The following is a 24360-nucleotide window of genomic DNA, read 5'->3' as shown; positions in this document are numbered from 1 at the left end:
GTGTTTTTAGTTTGTAACAGGAAGGTGCACTTGAGACTCATTGGATGCAAAATTCACAAAACATAAAAAGCCACGGTTAATTGTCAAGTTAAGATGTGTCCGAGGTGTTATAACTATGTTATGCGTGAAATAAAATACAGAGGTCAATGTGTTTGGTTGTTTTCTCTATGTTATGAACAGCAATGATTTGATTCATTCTGAGACAGGCTAATAGGCATAATACAGAGGGTAAAAAGCATATAAATGACCCTCCGAAAATGTCCACAAATTTCAGCTAATCATTTAATCGATTTCTTTAACCCCTTAGTGACCAGACCGTTTTTCAATTTTCTTACCGTTAAGGAACAGGGCTCTTTTTACATTTCTGCAGTGTTTGTGTTTAGCTGTAATTTTCCTCTTACTAATTTACTGTACCCACACATATTATATACCGTTTCTCGCCATTAAATGGTATTTCTAAAGATACCATTATTTTCATCATATCATATAATTTACTATAAAAAAAAACATAAAATACGATAAAAAAAAACAACCAACACACCTTTTCTAACTTTGACCCCCAAAATCTGTTATGCATCTACAACCACCAAAAACACCCATGTTAAATAGTTTCTTAAAAGACCACTATAGTGCCAGGAAAACATACTCGTTTTCCTTGCACTATAGTGCCCTGAGGGTGTCCTCACCCTCAGGATCCCACTCCCGCTGGGCTGAAGGGGGTTAAAATCTTACCTTTCTCCAGCGCCGGGCTCCCTCGGTGCTGGAGACTCTCCTCCTCCTTTCCCGTCATCGTCTGAATGTGCATGCGCGGCAAGAGCCGCATGCGCATTCAGCCAGTCTCATAGGAAAGCATTCTCAATGCTTTCCTATGGACGCTGGCGTCGTCTCACTGTGAAAATCACAGTGAGAAGCGCAGAAGCGCCTCTAGCGGCTGTCAATGAGACAGTCACTAGAGGCTGGATTAACCATAAAGTAAACATAGCAGTTTCTTTGAAACTGCTATGTTTACAGCAGCAAGAGTTAATCCTAGGTGGACCTGGCACCCAGACCACTTCATTAAGCTGAAGTGGTCTGGGTGCCTATAGTGGTCCTTTAATGTTGTCCTGAGTTTAGAAATGCCCAATGTTAACATGTTTTTAGCTTTTTTTGGAAAGTTATAGGGCTATAAGTAGAAATAGCACTTTGCTATTTCCAAACCATATTTTCTTTTTTTTAAATTAACACAAGTTACATTGTATTTGTCAGGAATCCGTGAATAACCCTTCACATGTATATATTTTTTTAAAGAAGACAACCTAAGGTATTAAACTTGGGGTATTTTGACTCTTTTCATGCAACCATTTTACCACCTATCTATGCCAAATTTAAAAAAATATGTATTATTGGTGATTTTTTTGACACACATAGCAATTGAAGAATACATTTACTGAGAACTTTAACCCCTTAAGGACACATGACATGTCAGACACGTCATAATTCCCTTTTATTCCAGAAGTTTGGTCCTTAAGGGGTTAAGGGTTACTGACAAAGAACACCCCAATATGTGTTCAGCAACATCTCCCAAGTACAGTGATACCACCCATGTATAGGTGTGTTGCGCTCTCTGGGGGCTCAAATACCTTATTTGTAGGGTGCGCATTTCAATTTTCCAACTTGGAATTTTCACAGCTGATCATCATGCACTCATGTCCCATTTGGGACATTTTTGAAGCTGGCCAATGTAATTTTAAAACATGACAGGAGGCTTTGTATTTTGCATAATCTCTCTTTACTAGCTCCACACAGCAGCAAAGCAACACATAGAAAAAAGAACCAAACACAAGAGAGTAGGATGTACATAAGGCATAGTGACATCACCACTTCCTCTTTCTTTGCTGCTCCATCAAGCAGACAGGTCAGAGTATTACTCTTCTCCATTAATTTGTATTTCTATTGCCTTTTTGGGACTGTATTTTAATAGGTTTGCTATTTGTTTTGCTGTGCTTCTATGCAATGGGCATCTGGGGGTCTTTCTATTTTATTCTTTTCACTTTTATCTTTTCTGCGTGCTTGCCCCCTCCCCCCTTCTTATTTCTCTTCTCTAAGAGTCTCAAGGAGCTTTAGCTGGGGCTTAATCCCTACACTCCGCTGGTTCTGCTGGCTCCTAGGCGTTTGTTCCCCTTCCCTCTGGTTCCCCAATATATCCCGATGTCATGATCTTGTGCAGGTCAGGGATGAGACTGAAAGTGGGGTTAACTTCAGGGTCTTAGACATTATAGTATTAATAGGATATCCTATAATTGAAGTTATAGGAAAGAGAGATAGTAAACAGAACCGAATATCTGAAATTACAGGGAAGTAAGTTGTCTATGAAATAAAAGGTCTAGACAATAAGCCCAAAGGGGAAATAAGGTAAACCTATAAATTAAGTTAAAGGTAGGAGATTGAAGATAAACCTATAAGAGAAATTATAGGTAGAATCTTGAGGGAAAACATGATTTAGGAAATTCCCCTTAAACAGGATATAAAGAAACAGGGAAACCTATAAGAGAGAAAGATAAAGCAAGAGAATGAAAACCTATTAATGTGATAAGTTACAGGTAAACAAACAACAACTAAACCGAACTTTAAAGATTACTTATCTAGGTTTTTAGTTGTTCAGTCTCTTTGGATTAGAGGTTGTATTGTAGTAGCAAGTTTTTTTATGCATGATGCCAATATTATCTGGAATATTTGTAAATCAAATGTAGGAGTAACTTAGGTAGCCACAAAGTAATAATAAATTAAAGTCCAATATAGATTTAAGAAAGATTCAAAGTCTTTCAGACAATCATCAACTTCAATGTCAAGGCCATGAGTTGGGTGTAACCTTTTATAGGATCTGAATTAGTCCAGGCAGGAGAGGATGAGATGGAAATCTCTGTTCTAGTGGTTAGGGAGGCCACTAAAAAAAAAAGTATTGTTTGTCAGGATAGAATCCTGATACCCAGCATGACTGCAGCCTTTCTCCCATGGCCACGCCGCACTCTCCAGTTTGGCGTGAATCAGAATCACGGCCCCTTGCAAAGAAGCCGCGGTGGCCATCTTTAATCTCGCAGCTTGCGAGATTGCAGGAGGCCATCTTGCTTCACTCGCGAGCCGTGGCGGCCATCTTGTATTTACATCTCGCAAGATTGAAGGCGGCCATCTTCCTACACCCACGCACCGCGATTTCGGTGCTCGGGAGTAGCTTATACTTGTGCTGCCAGCTTATCCTTAGCTGCTCTCACAGCTCATATGGTTCTGACACAGCTGTTGGATCCCAGGGTCCCAAGTTTGAATCCAGGTACAGGTAAGTATTCTAATATGTTCTATGATTATGATTACATGTTAATATTGTATGACTTCAGTTGTATTTGATGTTTAAAGGGATATCACTCTTAACCTCAGATTAACTGTTAGAGCATGGCTCAGTGCTTTTTATCAGGAGTGTGCCATATGACTACATATTATGTGGAATTACTTCAGTTATGGAATGTTTAAAGGGATACCTCAGATTACTGTTTGAACACAAATTAGTGCTCTCTATCAGGACGGTGACATGCACATTCTATAGTTCATATCCTGTACTGCTGTACACCTGGGGTTATTCCCTGACTAGGTCATTCTACTATTGCAACAGGATTCCCAGGGCCAGGGCCAGACTGGGGCTACAAGGCAGCCCTGGGAACAAAAATCAATGCCAGCCCCATAAGTCATTGCGCCATATATTGTTGCATGTAATATGTAAGGCTATGTCTTGCCACCCCAGATTATTGAGTTATATATATATATATATATATATATATATATATATATATATATATATTGCTTTTCTAATATAAAATATTGGTCCTTTCAGAGTAAAACATTTAATTATACAGTAAGCATACTCACATGCAAATACAGACAATCTCACTGACACACACAAGCTCATTGATACACATCCTCATAGACAAACAATCTCACTAATATACATAAGCTCATTGACATAAAAACACAAGCTCACTCACTAGCAGGCACACACACACACACACATGCAAGCAAGCTCACTCACTAGCAGGTGCACACACACACAGCTTAATGTAGTGGTTCTGGTGTCTATAGCCTGTAGCTGCAGGCTTTTGAATGTAAACACTGACTTTTCAGAGAAAAGGCAGTGTTTACATTGCTTCCTAGTGTTACCTCTAGTGACAGACACTCAGACGGTCACTAGAGGAGCTTCCTGTGTTAGTGCGGATTGGCTGAGATCATCAAGCTTGATGATCTCAGTCATAGAGGCAGGGCCAGTCGAGGGGAGACCAGCACGACGTTGGAAAAAAAAGTGAGTAAACCACTATTTTTAAAAACACACACAGACACCATGACTGACACACACACATACACACACCATGACAGACACACACACCATGACACACACATATACCATGACAGACACACCATGACACAGACCATGACACAGACAGACACACACACACCATGACACAGACACACACACACCATGATACAGACACACACACACACCATGGCACAGACAAACACCATGACACAGACAGACACACACACACACACACACACACCATGACACAGACAGACAGACACACACACACATACCATGACACAGACAGACAGACAGACAGACACACACACACACACACCATGACAGACAGACACTCACACAGCATGACAGGCAGACACACACACACACACCATGACACAGACACACACACACACACACCATGACATACAGACACACACACAGCATGACACAGACAGACAGACACACACACAAACCATGACACAGACAGACAGACACACACACACACCATGACAGACAGACAGACACACAGCATGACACAGACAGACACACACACACACCATGACAGACAGACACACACAGCATGACACAGACACACACACACACTCCCACTGACAGACACACACAAACTCCCACTGACAGAAATACGTTTTGCTACCTGTGGGTGGGCAGACAGATATGTGTGCTGGCGGCCGCAGGGAGAACTTGAATGGCGGCCGCAGGGGAAGCTCTTCTGGCGGCAGCTGGGGAAGCAGGCTGTTCTGTCTCTGCTCCCCAGCACGCAGCTTAATGAGACGGGGGCCGGAATATGATGTCATATTCCGGCCCCGGTCTAATTAAGTAGCGCGCGAGGGCGAGATCAGTCTCGCCCACCGGCCGACGTAAGCAGAAGGAGGAGCGGCGGGGGAGGAGGAAGCAGCGACGTGGGACCTGTCGCTGCCTCTGGTAAGTCACTGAAGGGGTTTTCACCCCTTCAGCAACTGGGGATTGGGGGGTGGGAGGGAGAGGGACCCTCCAGTGCCAGGAAAACGGATCGTTTTCCTGGCACTGGAGTTTTCCTTTAAGTGAATTTCTCCCTTGACAGCTAACCTAATTGTTGGAAAACTGATTGGTGCGCACTCAAGGGCTCATACCCTGTGCACACGGGGTGAGCCCTCTGCTATATGTACACCGCTCTATACTGCTGAGGGAAGACATACTGGGACAGCCTCTGTTAACCGCTGGACAGGATTTTCAACACCTCTTGCTTGGTGGAATATCTCCCTCGACAGTGAGCCACTGTGGAGAACTGGTTTAGGTTCTATATCAGGGCTGTGACTAGCACTTGAGGGTTCATACCCTGTGCACCCGGTGTGAAGCCCCTACTATATGTGCACTGCACTGGAATGCTGAATGTAGGCATGCTGTTGCAGCCTCGGCTAACTGCTGGAAAGGATTCCAACACAGGGGTATCCCATATCAGGATAAAACTACCTGCCTATTTCTCTCTGGGGGATCCACAGGTGACTAAGATGATGGTGCTTTGCACACTTACTGGTCAATGGCTTTATAACCTACACATCCTTCACCCTCATTCGAGAGACTAATCACCTCTTGATCACCTGGCTACTTTATGCACCTGTGACTTTGTAGCCTCTAGAAAAGAAGTTTTATGGGTTTTTCCAAACTTACATGGGTCAAATGTAGGGCTTTCCCCTTTTTCCATGTCTGCACATTAAAATTTGCCAGATTGGTTTGCTGGGCCTATGCAGCCTTTGAAACCGTATAGCAGCCCAGGAATGAAAATTAACCCCATCATGGCATACCATTTGTAAAAGTAGACAACTCATGGTATTCAAAATGTCCAATCTTTTGTAGTAACCACTTAGCTGGCAGTCCCTCCCGACCGTGATCGCCGCGGATCACTGGTCCAGATAAGTCCAGGGCTCCTATTTGCCACGGTCGTACTAAGTACGTCCACGGTCCTTACAGACCATATTTTTGTTGGACGTACATAGTACGTCCACAGACGTTAAGGGGATATGCATAGATATATATAATTTCACTCTAAGTGTATTTTGATATTAATATATATATTAATACTAATATCAAAATACAGTTAGAATAAAATTACATACACATATCATTAAACAGTTTATTTATTTTTACTTATTATTTATTTTTTCTAATATATATACACACAATATATATATACCGTATATACTCGAGTATAAGCCGAGTTTTTCAGCCCATTTTTTGGGCTGAAAAACCCCAACTCGGCTTATACTCGAGTCAAGGTCTGTATTATGGCAATTTGCATTGCCATAATACAGACTGGGGGAGAGGGGGGCTGGCAGAGCTGTACTTACCTGTTCTGCAGCTCCTGTCAGCTCTCTCCTCCTCCGCGCCGTCCGTTCAGCACCTCGGTCAGCTCCCAGTGTAAGTCTCGCGAGAGCCGCGGCTCTCGCGAGACTTACAGTGTGAGCTGACAGAGGGAGCTGCACGGACGGCGCAGAGGAGGAGAGAGCTGACAGGAGCTGCAGAACAGGTAAGTACAGCTCTGCCAGCCCCCCTCTCCCCCCCACTGAACTGCCACTGGACCACCAGGGAAGGAGAGCCCCCCTCCCTGCCATGTATCAAGCAGGGAGGGGGGACGAAAAATAAATAAAATAAGAAATAATAATAATAAAAAAAATAATAAAAAATAAATAAAAAAAAGGGGGTATAAGGACCACTGTGGGAGGGGGGGGGGTATAAGGACCACTATGGGAGGGAGGGGGTGGGATAAGGACCACTATGGGAGGGAGGGGGGGTATAAGGACCGCTATGGGAGGGAGGGGGGTATAAGGACCGCTATGGGAGGGAGGGGGGGATAAGGACCACTATGGGAGGGAGGGGGGGGGGATAAGGACCACTATGGGAGGGAGGGGGGGGATAAGGACCACTATGGGAGGGAAGGGGGGGGATAAGGACCACTATGGGAGGGAGGGGGGGGATAAGGACCACTATGGGAGGGAGGGGGGGGATAAGGACCACTATGGGAGGGAGGGGGGGGATAAGGACCACTATGGGAGGGAAGGGGGGATAAGGACCACTATGGGAGGGAGGGGGGGATAAGGACCACTATGGGAGGGAGGGGGGGGATAAGGACCACTATACCACTATGGAAGGGAGGGGGGGATAAGGACCACTATCGGAGGGAGGGGGGTGGGATAAGGACCACTATGGGAGGGAGGGGGGGAGAAAAGGAACACTATGGGAGGGAGGGGGGGATAAGGACCACTATGGGAGGAAGGGAGGGGGGGATAAGGACCACTATGGGAGGGAGGGGGATAAGGACCACTATGGGAGGGAGGGGGGGGATAAGGACCACTAGGGGAGGGAGGGGGGGATAAGGACCACTAGGGGAGGGGAGGGGGAAGTAAGGACCACTAGGGGAGGGGAGGGGGAAGTAAGGACCACTAGGGGAGGGGTGAGTCAGGACCACTGGGGGAGGGGGGTGAAGGAACACGGGGGTGGGGAGGTAAGGACCACTGAGGGAGGAGGAGGGGAGGTCAGGACATATGGGGGGGGGGGCAAATATCCTTGCACCGGCCCTGCACACACTGCATTCATACACTGCATTCATACACACACTGCATTCATACACACACTGCACTCATACACACACACTGCACTCACACACACTGCATTCATACACACACACTGCATTCATACACACACACACTGCACTCATACACACGCTGCACTCATACACACACACGCTGCATTCATGCACACACTGCACTCATACACACACGCTGCACTCATACACACACGCTGCACTCATACACACACACGCTGCACTCATACGCACACACTGCATTCATTATACACACACTGTAAATAAATATTCAATTAATATATTTTTTTTAGGATCTAATTTTATTTAGAAATTTACCAGTAGCTGCTGCATTTCCCACCCTAGTCTTATACTCGAGTCAATAAGTTTTCCCAGTTTTTGGGGGAAAAATTAGGGGCCTCGGCTTATATTCGGGTCGGCTTATACTCGAGTATATACGGTAGTTATTATATATATACGTGTGTAATTTTACTCGAAGTGTATTTTTATATTAATATATATATATATATATTAGTATGATGTTATATGTAAGATCTATATATACATATTTTATATATATATATATATATATATATATATAATAATAACAAATCTTGCACTCCACTCAAAAAACGCCCGGTGCTTGTCCAGACATAAAAATATATTGAAGGATAGCACTCCAAGGACTTTATAAATAATGTTACTTTTATTACCTTCTAAATAAAAACGGACCAGGAATCCTGTTTCAGGCCTTTCCGTCCATCCAGCTTCTCCTGACCCCGGTCATCGTCGTAGATCGCGTCCCAGGGACTCCTAAACCATAAGTTAGACCTACCTGTCATGCCAGGATCGGTTCCCACGGCGCACGGTACAGCACGGGTCCTCGCTTTACGTTTTTTCCCTGTTATGCCGCAAATTGAACAAGCCGTTCACGGCTTCATTTCGTACGGTTATTTGGCTAATCATATATTAGTCAAAGTGATCATTTCGCATATAACTGTTCCCTTGCTACAGTGAAACAAGTTATCATTTCGGTTGTTTTGCCATTTAGCACTTAATTCATGACATGCATAAACACGCTTGCTGTTCGCATAAAAATTCATACGTTTAAACTATTCGTCCCAGCTTCTGTTTCCCTTCACATTGGGTTTCGGTTTTCTTTCTATGTATTACGCATAAATCCTTTTGTGGATTACATTTCATCATTTCATGTATATACCATTCGGGTAACAATTTGCTTGATTAAATAGACAGATTATTTCCATTACTGTATATAGGTATCAGTATTCTATCAATGTCCATACAAAACCAACTAACATATCAGTATGGATCATTTTGACTCCCATGCTTTCAGGGGTCTTCCATACTTATACATTTAATTCAAGTTGGTTCAGCCTACATTACAGGCCTCATTTCTGTGTTTTAAATTATGACACATACATAAGGATACAGTTTTCCTTTTCCAAATAATGCATTCTCGGATTGAATCACACATACTGATCCAACCAATCATACATCTTTTACAGCAAAGTAATAGATATATAACTTTACATAAATTTTAAAGCATTGTGTTTATCCCTGCCACATTTGTTATTAAATAAACAACATAATGCTGTTTAAACATAGGCCATAGCCTCCCTCACCCCATCATACATTCCCCACTGTTTTAGACAGAATTGTGCATTAAAGCCACGGCATCCCTTTGCCTTGGTAACACATTTATATTCCCATGATATATCACTACATTTTATTTACCAAGTAATACGCCAGCAAGCCCTTAAAAAACATCGCTGGTACAGGCTACCCTGTCTACTTCATTCCCACACAGTCCACACTCATTATACTACTCTCTTTTTACCTATTTCAGGCTGTCCAGGTTTAAATATATTTTCACCACACGGTTTTTCCTGTGAGATATTCATACTACCAGGTACGTACACCTGCTCATATGGTATTCTGCAATACATTTCATTTCTCCCCCCTAGGTTAGAGTGCTGGCAATAGGGTCATAGGCTTCCCAATAGGTATTTACCCCTTCTTGGCAATTGCCATCAGTTAGTGGTCCCGGGAGGCCAACACCCCACCTCAATGTTTCAGAGGCAAACACCCATCGGGCCACATGTTAGCTAGCCACCTCGCATGTTGCATAGAGAGAGCCTCACCTGTCACTCCCTTTCCCTGTTTTTCTGTGTTACAAGCACCTAGAGGCCTAAAATTCCTGCCACTACGACGGGTGGCCTCAAATCCCCTTGTGCCAACGCATAGATAGAGCCTCTCAAGCCACTTGGCAACTAGTAGGGCCTCACTGTCACGAAACAAGTGTAATGTTTCACCATCCAGCTTAGCTAGCCTGCCAGTACGATTTGGTGGTTTTCATACACTATTAAATAGTTTTGTTTGTAGTATGTCTCAGGAAGGGGTAGAGGATTTCTCCCTGCCTAGCACTCCGGCTAGAGCTATCACTCCTACACAAGGAGGAGAGGTAACTAGTCCAGCATCGATCAGATCCTGGATGATCCCTCATATAACTATGGAATTGAGGAGACGGCAAATCCCCTACCCCGCTACAGCAAGGAAAGCAGAACTTTTCACACTGCTATGTACCTCAACAAACAACATGGATGCCGGGGAAGGACCTAGCCAGTCCAACCCAGGAGACATACATTCCATGTTGTCTTCACTCATGGCGTTCATGAGCAAGGTCAACTCCATGCTGGAGAAACTTGAGTCGGTCACCACGGCCCTTACTCTAGCAGGGCCACCCGCTGCTGCTTCACAAGCACCAGCCAACTTGCTATTAGTTGCTCCAACCATCACCCTGGATGACCAGGGAGTTAGCCCTGCTCATATGATCCTTGAGCACATAAAAAGAGATATCCTGGAAGGTAAAGACGTCAACCTGGCTTCCCTGCTGATTGCCTCCCAGGATATTGTGGAAAATAAGACTTTTGCTTATGATGATGTGTCTGTTGTTGTCAGATCTAGGGACGCCCGCCTAAACAAAAAACTGACTATCCCTGAGTTTGTACTGGCCTTTGGTATTTACCGGGATGTCATCTGTGCGGTCTATACCAATAGAAGAGAGGAGTTTGATCTTTATATGCACAAGCTAGTAGACCTGGGCAACAAATATGGTGGTTCAGCCTTTTATGACTACCATAGGTCTTTTTCTGCAAAAGTGTCTGGAGCCTTCTCCCAGTATGGAACCAGATCCAACTGGGGAAGGATTGATACCGTCAAGTTTTGCAGACACTTTGCAGGTCTAAGAACACCGGCTTGTGCATACTGCTCCTCTACAGCCCATACGACAAATTTCTGTCCCAACACGGCGGACGACTATGCCTCCATGCAAGGAGCTAGTTCCTCTGGTGTTCCAGAGAAATTGTCAAGAGACAAACTGTGACACCCAATCAAGTTTCTGAGCAAGTCCCAGATATGTAATAATTTCAATGCTGGGTCTTGTAATTTTAGCGGTTGCAGATTATTGCATATCTGTTTAAAATGTTTTAGGGCACATGCAAAAACCATGTGTCCAAATAAAATGTACTCTAAGCCTTACCTAACGTCCATTAATATGCCGGTATTTACAGCATTTATGTCACATCACCCGTCTAAACACTTGGTGGACTTTCTTATGTCTGGTTTAACAGAAGGCTTCCACACGGGTATTGTACACATACCATCCGGGACTCTGGAATGCCCTGATCTACAATCCGCACAACACAACCCCACAGCGGTTGACACTCTCATAGCCCAAGAATTTGCTGAGGGTTTCATATTAGGGCCTTTCAAAGCTCCTCCATTCATAGAATGGCGCACTAACCCCATTGGTATTGTCACAGGGAAATCTTCCCTTAAACAGAGACTCATCATTGACTTGTCTGCACCACACTCATCGGCCAACCCCAGTCTTAACTCCCTCATACCCTCTGAAGAATTCTCCCTGCAATACACCACCATAGATCACGCCATTACAGCTACCATACAAGCAGAGGTCAGAGCCTGGCTTAGTAAGACCGATATTACTAATTTCTTTAAAATGCTGCCCATCCACCCCACACTGTGGCACCTGCATGGCATCAAGTGGGCCGGGAGCTACTATTTTTTCTCCCATTTAGCTTTTGGGTCCAAAAGTAGCCCAGCTATTTTCGACACATTTGCCGAAAAAAAATGTTTTAGGGCACATGCAAAAACCATGTGTCCAAATAAAATGTACTCTAAGCCTTACCTAACGTCCATTAATATGCCGGTATTTACAGCATTTATGTCACATCACCCGTCTAAACACTTGGTGGACTTTCTTATGTCTGGTTTAACAGAAGGCTTCCACACGGGTATTGTACACATACCATCCGGGACTCTGGAATGCCCTGATCTACAATCCGCACAACACAACCCCACAGCGGTTGACACTCTCATAGCCCAAGAATTTGCTGAGGGTTTCATATTAGGGCCTTTCAAAGCTCCTCCATTCATAGAATGGCGCACTAACCCCATTGGTATTGTCACAGGGAAATCTTCCCTTAAACAGAGACTCATCATTGACTTGTCTGCACCACACTCATCGGCCAACCCCAGTCTTAACTCCCTCATACCCTCTGAAGAATTCTCCCTGCAATACACCACCATAGATCACGCCATTACAGCTACCATACAAGCAGAGGTCGGAGCCTGGCTTAGTAAGACCGATATTACTAATTTCTTTAAAATGCTGCCCATCCACCCCACACTGTGGCACCTGCATGGCATCAAGTGGGCCGGGAGCTACTATTTTTTCTCCCATTTAGCTTTTGGGTCCAAAAGTAGCCCAGCTATTTTCGACACATTTGCCGAAGCATTGTGCTGGTTACTATTGAACATAACCAGATGCCCTACGGTATTACATTACCTGGACGATTTCTTACTGGTTGAGGAAAATACTTTCCCTCCTAGTAGCCTCAAAGCTACCACCAAGCTATTCGAGCAACTAGGTGTACCAATCTCCCCTAAGAAAACGGAGGGGCCAGACACGATTATAACTTTCCTGGGTATTCAATTAGACTCAACTACAATGCAAGCAAGCCTACCACATGACAAGATTTTAAGTGATCATGGCAGTAGCGTCAGTATGTGCAGTGTACATACAGAGTTATTGTTAATTGTGTGCTGGAGGCTGGCTGCACCCCAACACATGTGAGTTAAACAGCATGAAACTTTTTTCTGGACTTTCTCAATGTCAATTCAATTGAATACATTACATCTGCTATCAGCACACATTGCACGCTGACACCAGAAAAATCTTCCCCTAGCTCTCCCATCCCTCCCCTGCTCCCTCCTACATTGCGCTACCTCCCGCTTCCCCTTTTCTTTTTAAACTCCTCCCCACTCACTCCCTCCACCTTCTTCACTCTCCTCACCGGCCTGCCCATATGTGCTCTGACCCCCCGGGTAAATGGTCCAATCACAATCTTCTCTATGCGAAGCCTGCTATTTGACCATGCATGGCTTCATTGGCGTCAGGAGGGAGTGCTGAAGAGCAGCGCTGGGAGCTTCACCTGGCGCTGGTTTTCAAGGTAAGTAAAACCTTTTATATGCATGTCTTAGTACACAGTTAGAGGGGTATATAGTAATATAGTATATAGCAACCCTTTAACACTGTTGATATTTTTTTATAATTTATGGTGGAATGTTCCTGTAGATGAGGGGTAGGGATGAGGATCCCAGGACTCATATTTACACAGAAGGACTATCTATAGATAAATATGATTGGGGAATATTCTCAATATAGATTTAGTGATTGTTTTAGGGAGTAGTGTGGCAATGGCCTTATATATTAGGTGGAAAGCAGAGATCAGACCCTTCATCTCAGGCATTTGCTGACCTTTACTTATATCATGTGGGGATGCCTCGATATACAAAAAGAAAAAATGTGTGACACTCCATGGGATTGTAAGTAGGAGACATTGCACTACCTGGTACTCCATGGAAAAGGCCTGCATCCTCCAAGTTATGTGAGAGGTCCCCTCTTTAAGTGTAGTAAGGTAATGCCCAGTCTGGAGATATTTTAATTCCTGTGTAAGAATCATCTTTTAACATTTGAATTGATTGGAAGGTAACCTTATGATACAAATTCCTAATTGTGAAGATTCTTTTATGGTTGCAACTAGTAATATCTAAATATGTTCTAGCTAATTTTAGTGACAGCACCAGATAGCTTGTAGAGTTTAGTTAGACTGAACAACATACTGACCAAGTGGAAATTCACAGGGGCCATTTGTTGAACTGATTGCTTGCTTAGAGATCCTCTCTATAGTACTTGTGTGTGTGATAAAACAAGTCTTTTCGGTCATCCCATTAAATACATTGGAGCTTTAAAAGACAATATTTATTCTAGACATGATGATTTATGCAAATGTTAGGAAAATCATTGGCTGCCATAGTCAATATCTCTGTAAAGTGTTGTCCCCACAACTCATCACAACATTAAGCATTTTTACATTTTATTTTATATAACTTAATTGATCTTCTTTTGGATATCAACCAGACTTTGTATAGAAAAAAGGCAGAGGAATCGTTCTAAAAAGGTATAGCAATCTTGGAAGTTCCATCAATTTAATCGATGCCCAACATCTAAATTAGGAGATTAGTTAACTATCTATTCCTTTGCTATTTTAATCCTATCCACGTATGTTTTAAATTTTCTACAGGTATGATATTTGTATTGTGATATAGTTAACACTTTTTCACTTTGAGAGACAGGATAAGTCTTTACATTGCTGCTTTCTGCTAAATAAACTGTTTGGTATTAGGGGTTATGTCTGAAGCCTGCAAAAAAATCCCACTTGATTTTATTGTACTCATTGTGGAACCTCTTCCACCATATACTTAGTAGACTTGCACTTTCAATTTGCAATTTGTTTGCATTTTGGCCAATTGGTGAGTTATCCAAATTCTGTAACTTACAAAGTGCCGTATGGATGAATCATGAAAAAACTACATGGACCATGCCGAATAGGCTTGTTTGATTCATAATATAGTCTTTCGGTGAATCATATACTTGGATGATATTCAGATTAGCCAAACAACACGTTTTCGCTCATCCAAATTATTTTTTTTTTTTTTTTTGTTCCTTATTTTTAGCGTGCAAGGTAAAACAGGCTGGATACACAACAACAGTATAAACAAGCTTTGATGTAAGTACACATGGTTACATTTTCATGGCACATAAGAGAAACTGCACATTTTATATTTAGGGTAATCAAGCTAAACAAAGCAATTTTTTTTCATTTTTGAGTAATAAACACGCTAAGACAAAGAATGTTAGTTGGTCGATATTTTCAAGCTGGGAAGATAAAAGAAAATGCTAGACTATAATCTCTCTTCAGGCACGTCTGGCTAGCTCGGCTGTAAGGCCCCGCCCACTATTATTTTTTTGCCAAATTGATATGGATGAGCCAGATTTTACTGCCATGCACAAGTCTAACATTTAACCTAGATGGATTTATATATTTAATAATCCACATTGAACTAGGAAATATTTCTGTCTGATTAAGCAAGCCAACACCACTGTGCATTCCTTAAGTACATTTAAATCTTGTTGGGTTACCTTTTGAACAACAAACTTGGATGCAACAAAATGGTTAATATATATGACCTAGTTAGGGGATATTATTTTGACTATTATTATCAAATACCTATTAACCAATCCATGCAATTTTCTTTTTACTTTTTTATGTTTTTGCAAACAGTTTGACAACTTTCTTACATTAAATTTTTATATGTCAGTAAAGGATACATTCATGTTATACCTGGACAGACTATATAAAGTCATTAAATGTGTTCTCATAAAAAGCATTTAGCTAATTCAAAGAAATGAAAATCCAAATGTCTCCTTATTTAAGAAATGTACCAACATTTATAGTGAAATGCTATACTGTTTTATGGTAATGGATACAGCATGTTTGTGTTTAATGACATTTCACTGCAGGGAGAATTTAGTGTATTTTTAATGTACAGTGTTATACAAAATATGTTTTTTTTTTCCCCCAAAATATTTTATTTATATAACATTGCCTATTGTGTTTTATGTTAGGACATACTAAGAACTTTCAATATTAATCTATAATAACTAGAATATTTAGGGGAAATGTATTTTATATAATTAATGTGCAAATTATTTTGACCCATTCACTATCAGCTTGATATGATATAGTAAGTTATTTTTAAATTATTGTGTACATGATTAAAACATTTTAACACAACAGTTAATCTCCTGGCTGTCTACAAACACAGCTATTCACTAAAGGGAGAATTTAAGGTGAATTCAAATTGAATTTCAACTTAAGTACAAAATAGTCCAAATTGAAACATGTTCTGAGTCAGCTATGTTTTCAGTTTGCATAAGCTTGCCTTAAATTTGAAATTCACTTAAATTCACTATGAATTCTCACATTAGTGAGTAACCCTGGTTGTTTGCCCATAAGGGGATCCAGTAGACCACACTTGGAGAGGGCAAGAAAAGTGAGCAAAAGAAGGTGCTGAGTGTAATAATAGGTTTAAACAATGTGTGTGTATGAAATCATATACATACAATGGGTGGAATGGTTCGGTTCAGGGTAAAAGATGATGGTATGTAGGCAAATGGAGTAGCTGTGGAGATAAAATGGTGTTCAAGCACCTAGTGCAATATCATACATTATAATGGTATCTCAACGTAAAATGTATGATTCAATACTCACAAGGAGGGAGCCAATTTGTAATGGCTCAATCAGAACGCCTGTGGGATAATTTGAAGGGATCCCACTCCCTTCCAAGTTGCAGGTAGTATTTCACAGGTCCCAAAAGAAACGTCCACACCAATGAAATATTGGGGACTAAATTCCTTTTAATGGTAAAAAATAAGGTGCAGATATACAGAAATAAACAATAAAAAACAAAACGAAAACTAAGTAAAAACCACTTGAAATGTGGTAAGGTAAGTAAGTCCTCTGTGAACCTACTTTTACCCCACAGAGGATCCCTTCAAATTATCCCACAGGCGTTCTGATTGAGCCATTACAAATTGGCTCCCTCCTTGTGAGTACTGAATCATACATTTTACGTTGAGATACCATTATACTGTATGATATTGCACTAGGTGCTTGTACACCATTTTATCTCCACAGCTACTCCATTTGCCTACATACCATCATCTTTTACCCTGAACCGAACCATTCCACCCATTGTATGTATATGATTTTATGTGATTTGTTGTGTGGATAGAGAGGTTACCACACGGGTGTCTTTTGAGTGGTTTGGAATTTATTCGGGTCACACGCTTAGGCTCTGTATTTGTATTTCAATGTGTGTGTATGTCCTTCTGTTTAAGTGACTTTTATGTGAATGAATGAATGAGTGTCTTTGTATTTGTGAGTGAGTATAAGTCTGTGTGTCCTTTCATGTGAATATGTGTTTATTTGTATGTCTCCTTGTATGTGAGTGCGGTAAGTTTTTTATGTTTGTGTTTATGCATAGGAGCATGTGTCTGTGTGTGCCTTTGTATGTGAGAGTATTTTTGTATTTGTAAGTGAGAGTGGTGCTAGTTAGCTAGTGAGAGTGTTGCTAGTTAGATTTGTCTCCTGAAACCTAGACTTGCATTTTGAAATCCAGTCTTATCTTCCATGGTTGCCTGAACATTAACTCATTAAGATGGATGATAACATCTGTTATTCAGCTGCCTGTTAAAGTTCAAGAGCATGATTAATGTGATCTGCCTGCTTGGCGGACAGTCTTTCTGTCTGTCTATATCTGTATGTCTCTCTGTCTGTCTGTTTGTAGCTCTCTCTGTCTGTCTGCCTAGCTGACTTTCTGTCTCTCTCTGTCTGTCTGTCTCTCATTGTGTCTGCCTGCCTGTCTGTGTATCTATCTGTGTCTCTCGATCTATCTGTCTGTCTGTCTGTCCATCTATCTCAAGTGATGCACAACCAAATTGTGGGCAGTTTTATCATGTTTGGTCCAACCACAAATTATTTGACACCTAGCCATATGCTCAGAGTGGTGACATGATAAGCATATATCATTTTTAAAATTTTTGAGCTTATATGATTTTATGATATTAGTGTAAGAATTATTTTGGGAGTAGTTTTAATTAAAAAAACAATTGGTAATATGATTTATAAAAGAAAAATAAATTCCAGCTTTTGTATTTTACAATATTGTGCAATTTAAAATCACAATTGGGAGCCCCCAAACTGAGAAAATTGGCAAGTATAAGCCTGTGTTACATTTTCATCTGTAATAGAGAAATAGTGTTAAAACCTGTGATATTTCCAGAGCAAACATTTTGACCCACAGAGAAGTAAGACAAACCTGTATATGTTTTCTTACCATTAATTGTGTTGAGTATAAAACTGAACGCAAAATAAAAGCCAAAATACTTGAGTTGGAAAAAAAAAAGCCATATAACTTGGTTGAGTATTTTTATTTTTTTTTTTTCATTTTTCAAGTGCTGATATTTTGGCTTAAACAATTCCAGCTTTGTTGCCAACTAATCACAAACCCCTTGGCTTGGATTGTTCCTTTAAGTATTTTTCACAGCAGGAAGCATAGCTCATTACAAATATACACTTATGTATGTCATTATAACCTTGTACATGAACTTCATACCTTACCAAAGGTTGAGAAAATATAATGCTGTTTTGTGAAAAAATATATCCTATTTACAATACAATAATCAGATTCATATATTACACAGTGCTGGGAATTGCAAGGGTAGATATTATTATTTACTTTTCATTTCTTTTGTACGATAGCATTGTTGCTTGAAATTCCTATGGGTTTCCACTGATGGTCTTCCATGTTATGGATTGTGACCGTGTCCAATCAAGTGTGTGCACTTAATCAAGTTTGTCCTCATAAATATTTTAAAATATTCATTATTTTGAAATATGTGCATTCTTTTAAGTAGATTATAAATATTTATTGAGCTATGGTGGATTATTCATAAAATGTTTAAATAAAACATTTATTATTGTTCGTATTTTTCACCATGCTTTCTACATAGTGGATATCTCAAAATAACAATTAAATAGACTTAAACTTGCTATAGGTAAAATATTGTGTGCAAATATATTCATGTCTGTGCCTCCAAATTACTGTGCGATTAAGTAGGTAATTTTCTTTCAAATCCAGTGGCATTGACTTCAATAACTAATAGTTAACCAATACAAATCCTTGGCTACAATTTCATTCTGATAAACAAATTTATACCAAAATTTGAAAGGTTACTTTTTATACATAGAAAATACATAATCTATTTCCTTGGAATGATTAAAGCAGTTAAGAAAGGTATTTATTTGTGTAGTGTTTGCTTTTATTTAGCATAAAGCCTCACTTATCATGATGTTTAGTCAAGAAATTATATTTAAAGTTTAAAGACGTAATGTCCGTAGCAAAGTTTCCCACTCTGCAAGAGAACTCAAAATGGCACCCGCTTCTTCTTTACCACTATGCAGTTTGCAAGTTTGAATTAGAAACTTTTTTCATGCTTTTTACAATCAAGGAAGTAGGAGGAGGACATAATGTCAATCAGTAAAGGACATGGATCATTTGTAAGAATTCTTTAATTGTGGAATCCTTTGTAATGCTGGATTTTATTTATAGCAATAGTTTGGAGCAGGGGTCCTCAAACTCTGGCCCCCCAGATGTTGCTAAACTACAACTCCCATGATTCTCTGGCTATCCATGTAATTCATATTATCCTGTGGGACTCGCTTCCCTCCTCTGTTACATGCTCACCCAGTCTCCACTCCTTCAAAAAATCATTAAAAACCCACTTCTTCATAAAAGCGTATCAATTAAACTCTTAATAGCTCCCAACTGATTCCTCTTCTGCAACTGTCACTAGTCTAATACTATCCTTACCTTTTGTGTCATTTTACCCCACTCCCTCTAGCATGTAAGCTCATTGAGCAGGGCCCTCAACCCCTCTGTTCCTGTGTGTCCAACTTGTCTGGTTACAACTACATGTCTGTTCGTCCACCCATTGTAAAGCGCTGCGGAATTTGACGGCGCTCTATAAATAATATAATAATAATAATAATATACATATGGGCATCATGCCCACAAACAGACATTATTGTTTAGATTATATTAACATTATAATGAAGTTGTATCACAAATGTGACCAGGTTGTTTATAAATAGTCATTAGCAGGATGTTTGGCGATCATTATTTAATAAACCCACATTTACTGTAGGTAGCAAAAATAATCTTTCTGCTAATTCTTCACACCTTGTATGAAGCATTGCAAATAAAGAATGTTGTATAATTCCTAAAATACATTTTATTATGTATCTGTATATAGCAATCAGTTCACAAAACTGCTGTTTTATACGACTTAAGTGCTAGTTACGTGTTCAATTTCCACGTATTGCTGTGCTAGAATGTATTAAAATAAAAATGCTTTGCTGTGAAGGACTTAATGGCAGATGATATCCCACAACTATTAACCTTCCATGCTGCATTTCAAATTGTGATACATGAATGGAATCAAGCAGGGAATCATCACATTTACTGAGAACCTCTGCATTTGCATGACCTGGTTGAGCAAAACCAAAACAGCTTTTAGGAGTTTTGTAAACTAATTCTAATTTGAAGTAAGTGGTTTAAGTAATATATCTGCAAAAAAGGCTAGCATTATTACTGGTTATTTCCTGCAAATTGTAAAACAAGTGATTTTAGCAGAATATTTTTCCGGCAATTTCGCAAAACATTTAATTTTGTGATTAGCTAATTTAACTAGATGCAAAAGATGAATTCACATATTTTTAATTACTGTTATTTCACTTTTTAGCTAATGTGAACAAATTGTTATTCTGTTTCCCATAACCATGTATTACAAAGCTACGTTACTATACATCTGTTTATCCAAAAGCAATAAAAACTGATTCAACTTAATTCAACACCTATTCTCCTAAAGTATGGGGTTTTCTACATAACAGGGGATGCTAATGAAATATGAATATTTCATCAATTTACCGTTTTTCTGTGCTCGTACAAAATACATTTTTCATAAATATTTTATATCAATGGTTACGTCTCTCAAATGGGGTATGCATGATTAAATATATACCAGAGTCATAGCTTCAACTGATATTGACATTTTTCACCTTAACCATGCTATATTCACTGTATACCAGTTATTCTGCCTGGTTATCCTTCAAAAGAAAAGTTATGATCAAAAAGTGTTGCCAAACTGGCAAGGGTTTGGCAGATGTGACCTCAGTGTGCTGTTGGATTTCACATAAATAGTTCTGTTTGGCAGAACATAGAGCTCACATGTGTGAATGAATTGGTCATGGCAATTCGTTTGCCTTCTCCTTTATGATTAATTGAGTTTTGCCCAGCAAGATAGCAATTCTTTATGTTGATGGACAGCATATTCAATGTGGCCTCAGAGAACATAGTTTAACCATATGTTTTGGTAAAAGAAATAGCAATTCATCAGTGCTATGGGTAACACATGATCAGTGATAACTACTTTTAGTACATTACCATTTTTTGTGTCTAAATACTTTGAATACATATGAAAATGATAAATCTAAACATTATAAAAAAAACAGAGCTTGTTACAATGGTTATAAAGCAAGAGTGTTTGGTGAAGGTGATACTAAAGTGGATGCAAGTTGTTATTGATTCCCATATTTGACTAGTGGATAGTATTGGTTGAAACGAGGGTCTTTAGGATGATATGCTGTATCTCCGTTACGATAAATTTAGTAGCCTGGCACAATTAGACTGGCATAAAAGATATAAATAAAAAGAACCCCCATAACCTGGAGGTATATTGAAATTGGAGTGACTTCCTAACCTTTACCTATAAAAATTAATTGTATAATAAATAAATAAATAAATCTCTTTCCAGATGCAGCACACACCAGTGTCTCAATAGCATTAATTCCTGCCCAATAAGATTGTCACCACAAAGCTAAACTAAAAAAACAAAAACTAAGTACAAATAAGTCAGAATATTTGTGATGGGGGTCTGGAAGGTCACTAATAGAGTGAGATGGCTTGACACCACTTAGAAGTACATGTTTTGGTGGTTAGGGCTGTATTAGTGGTTATGCAAATGTGTATACTGTAGCAATGTATTTTGTTGGAAATGGTAGAATAACTATTAGGAATTGATTAAAATTGAATTTACATCTACTAGGAACCTATGATCCACTCATTAGCATGCTCCTATCAACATACAGAATGGAAACGGATAAAAGAGAAGAAAAACATATTTATCCTCACTCTCATATTTAAAAAATTAGAGTATAGGAGTGAGACTTAGCTCCCCCAGGTATGTAGATGAAGACAATCCATAGGTTAGGGAAGGAGTACATGTCAGTTCTCACCATGTCATACAGACGGACAGACATGTTCTCCCAACAAGTGTCAAACAGGGGATTTGAACCTGGGTCCTTTGCTGTCCTGGGCCTGCTATCTGCTATTGAACAACTGCAGTTCTGATTCTTTTGTTCTGTTCTAGCCCTATTATTTCTGGCTATGTCTGCAGCACTGGGAACTGGACTTATTCTTTGGTCATTGCTGTGGTTCACCTGAGACTGATCATTCATCTGCTGGGTATTTAAACTGCCTCTCCCTGAGAACATTATGAAGTCTTTGATCCTGGTGTATGTGTTCAGTTCCTGTTTACTAGTATCCTGAACTTGTATTCCATATTGACCCCGTCTTGGACTTTGACTACACTTCGTTTATCCTGATCTCTGGCATCTTTTGACTTCAGCTAAAAGTCAGAGTTTAGAAGACTATTCAGGACTAATGCCAAAGAAGTACGAGGAAAATACAGGAAACATCTCTGCAAACAGAGGGATAGCCTCCAACTAATTTCCTGGTATTTAATTCTATCTGCACTGTAGCCACAAGTGCTCCATATGAAAGAGGAACAACAAATGCCCTATCAAATGTATTGTAAAAAAGGAAACACAAAAACACATGACACAAAAGTTCTTTATTATTTATATATAGCCTGGAACATGATCAATATGAATTTACAGTGTTGACTTGGCCATGTTAGGGCTGTCACAATAACCAAGTGATTTACCCAAGACTTAAGAGTCTAAACACATAATCGGAAAAGTTAGAAGAAATAAAACCCTGATCATCGACAGATTCTATTCTACACCACGTTTTGAAGACTCATAATTGTATTGCACTATGTATTTATAATGGGTGGTGAATATGGTCTAAACAGAGACACAGAGGAAATGTTAAAATATATCAAAATATAGTTGAAGAGCAACATATTGAAGCAGATCAAAGACATTTCTATGTACTTCATTATGATTTACCATTCTTTTTATAAAATCCAGAAAATAGCCTTTCACATCTGCTTAACTAAATACAGTTGTCAGAAGCAACACACATGCACTGTACAAAGTACATAGAGGTAAATTTATGGGTGAGATCCAAGTTGGATAGAATTATGTGCCCCAAGCTGAGATCTGTAGATATGCTGACCCTCTTTTTCTTTTCTTTACGTATCACATGATGACATAATTTAGAGAAAGTCATGTAAAGTTTAGCTCAAAAACTACCAATGCCATTCAATAAATGTTTAAATTATTTTATCAATTATTTAATGCAAAGCAGTCCATAAGCAATGAATGGAAGATATTCATCACTGATAGAAAACCATTTAAAGAAAATAAAAATATGTGAAACATCAAAGCCCAATTGGAATTATGTAAAATCCCAGTAGTAGTTTTCACTTACTTTCATAAGGATTAATTTACTACATGTGTCTATTTTAACAGGCAGACCTGTATAAAGTTTTAACTTGTGGTTTCTTCAACATTCCATATTCCATTTATAATATCTGACACTAATTGCCTTTAATATGTTGTACCAAAATTCCTTGTCTAAGTTACTGGCATTGAGAATATGATGAATGGCACTTGAAAGAGAGAGCAAAATGTACAAACTCTGGTATATAACTAGGGACAGACCAAGGCTTATAGGTTTGTAATGGCTCTAACACTTGATCTCCATGATCATAATAACTTTAGTTGCTTTACTACAAACTTCTAACAGAATTTTTGAACAAGGATGCTAGTCTTAAACCCCCCTGGCTCAATCTAGCAATGTCTTGACCTTGACCCACCACTTGGTCTATATTTAGTAAAGACTATTTATTTATATATATATATATATATATACACCATGGTTTGTTTGATTTGTCATCATTGACTATTAATTTGTTATTTAAAGGGACAACAGTGGTTATGGTGTGAGGAGTGTCCTGACACCCCTCCTGGTAACTTGTTTGGGGTCCACCAGGTGCTGGACATAACCTTACCTGGAGTCAGAGGCATCTGTTAGCTCCACTAAGCTAAGAGCTGCCATTCAGGGCCTGATCATTCACTAAGAACATCATCTGAAACCTCACATCCAATGGGTGCCAGCCTGCACTGCAAGTTAGAGCACAGTACAGCAG

Source organism: Pelobates fuscus, chromosome 1 (genome assembly GCF_036172605.1).
Source record: "Pelobates fuscus isolate aPelFus1 chromosome 1, aPelFus1.pri, whole genome shotgun sequence".
Lineage (NCBI taxonomy): Eukaryota > Metazoa > Chordata > Amphibia > Anura > Pelobatidae > Pelobates > Pelobates fuscus.
The sequence above is the reverse complement of the archived record's forward strand: the minus strand, read 5'-3'. Positions refer to the sequence as shown.